The sequence below is a fragment of the Alternaria viburni genome (assembly GCF_023758015.1).
Source record: "Alternaria viburni strain BMP 2772 chromosome Unknown scaffold_103, whole genome shotgun sequence".
In the NCBI taxonomy this organism is placed as follows: domain Eukaryota; kingdom Fungi; phylum Ascomycota; class Dothideomycetes; order Pleosporales; family Pleosporaceae; genus Alternaria; species Alternaria viburni.
This window is the reverse complement of record NW_026055872.1, coordinates 3,019-5,220: the sequence shown is the minus strand read 5'-3', so window position 1 is coordinate 5,220 and position 2,202 is coordinate 3,019. Positions and strand designations below refer to the sequence as shown.

Here is a 2,202-nt window from a genome sequence, read left to right as displayed (position 1 = left end):
AAATAAAGGATAAAAAGCCTTTAACATAGATTGTTCATGATTACATGTAATGATAGGTACCGCATTTTTAGCTGTTGGTCTATGACGTGTACTACCATATCATTTAACAAATAATCATCATATAGGATTAGAAGCTGGAATACTTTACTGACATTTTGTTGATGTTGTATGATTATTCTTATTTGTATCCATATATTATTGAGGATCCTAAAGTTAAATAGTTAGGCTAATACTTCACCTATACAACTTTTCTCAGAAGAATGAAAATGGCTCTTTCCTCTCTATTTTTTTTTCTTAGTTTTAATATATCATGCTGTTTGTCCACTCTCTCATATTTTTTGCATTCTTTACTTTATAAATTACAAAAAAAAAAATAAGAGAGAGAGGGGGGGCTATATTAAAAAAAAAAATACGTAATAACTATGAAATTACTATCCTGTTCGGACCCCCCTTTTTTTGGGGGGGTCCTAACTTTTTACATATAAAGTAAGGGGAGTAGCAAAAAAAAGAGGGAGGATGTAAGAGGGGGAGTTCGAATCTCTCTATTCTGATAGGTTACTAAATTCATTAATATTATTACTTTTATCTAATGCTTTTTCATAAAGACGAGACAAATCTATCTTGTACTCTAGAGTAACGATTATTATCTTACTTATTTCAGCTTTTATAGCTTATGATAACTTATCTCTTTTATTTTTAGCGAAAGATATAGGAATATTTGGAGGGTTTATTCATTTCTGGTTTATTCTCTTATTCCTTTATTCTCAAAAACACAGAATTACCATTAAAAACTAACAGGTTTAACTATAATTGTTTTTAATTACACCTTTAATTTTACATTTTATAAATTTTAGTCTGCCATACTTAGTAGATAACTTGCCTTTTATATTATTCGAATTTAATCACCTAATTTCTAGAATTCTGGTGTTCTTTTTTTCAACAGTGCATCAGGTTTTACTTAAAATTTTTAGTAAAAAAGGGTTTATAGATATTTTGACAAGTATTTGGATAATCTATGTTACTAAAAGTATTATTAGATTCGTTGTCTATTTTGAATATAGTTAGTAATCTTTTTATTACGAATTGGTTTTTTTCATTAACAATAGATTTTTATAGTATAACTCTAATTAAAGTAGTAACACCTTACGTGGAAAAAGTAGGAATACCTTATGTGGAGAAAATCTTTACAAGCATAATTAAACCATATTTTACTAGTTATTTATCACCTGTTCTTTGTGATTCAGCTGAAGAAGTAGCTAAATTGTTTAGTGAGCTCCCTTTTTCTAATGTAGATAGTAATGTTATGATAAAAAAGTGCAGAACTAGTACTAATTATAAAAGTAGAAAAGATCTAATCGCAGAATTTAAAGCATTCCGTCTAAAAATAAGCTCATACACACCTAGTTTTATTGTCTCTATGCAGTAAGGCCATGTAAGTAAAATTGAACAAGGTGAACCCTCTAGAGGGCAACTTTTTAAAAAAAGAGCTCTTTATAATACACAAGAGGAGGGTTATAATAAACGTGCAAAAATAGAACGCAATTTAGGTAAAAAAAAACCATATAAAAAAAAAGCCCGAGTAGTTCAATGGTAGAACATTAATTTCATGCATTAATAATGAGAATTCGACTTTCTCCTCTGGCTCATGGCAAAAACCAGATTAAAAAACATAGTAAATAAATTACATTTCAAAAGTCCGATTATTTAACAGACCAGTTTTAAAGTAAGTTTTCATAATTATTCTTCTAGCAGTATTATTGTCTATGAAGATGTCTTAATTTCTAAAAAAAGTAAGGACTTAGAACTAAGGTATTAACCTATAACCCTATACCACTTCGTATACTATTAAAAAAATCACCTTACATAATACTTTGTTAATTAAATTATGTTGTTAGGATTAAAGGAAAGGAGATGAACGTGGATTATCTACTATTATATTTATGCCTTTTTACAATACATCACCAGAATTTATGTACAGGTTCCAGCTATGAAATTGGATACGTATCGTTCCAGGTATATAATGGAATTTGTCCGCATTCTAAACTCATTTTCCTTAATTCTTTTTTTTTCTTTTGCTCCAATGGTTTATTGCTTCAGTTTGTTTTTTTTCTGTTTGTTTATTTTTTTTTATTGAAAAAAAAGAAACGAAAAAAACAGTTAAGCAAAAGAAAAAAAATTACCGTAAGCTCCCTGCCGCAGTAC

General features: G+C 28.4%; 1 non-coding gene across 1 annotated transcript; it reads left to right on the top strand.

Annotated features, from left to right (window-relative positions):
- Nucleotides 1–1,573: 1,573 nt before the first annotated feature.
- J4E79_011849 lies at nt 1,574–1,644 on the top strand. Its single transcript has one exon. It is a non-coding gene; the product is annotated as a tRNA-Met (tRNA).
- The last annotated feature ends 558 nt before the right edge of the window (nt 1,645–2,202 follow it).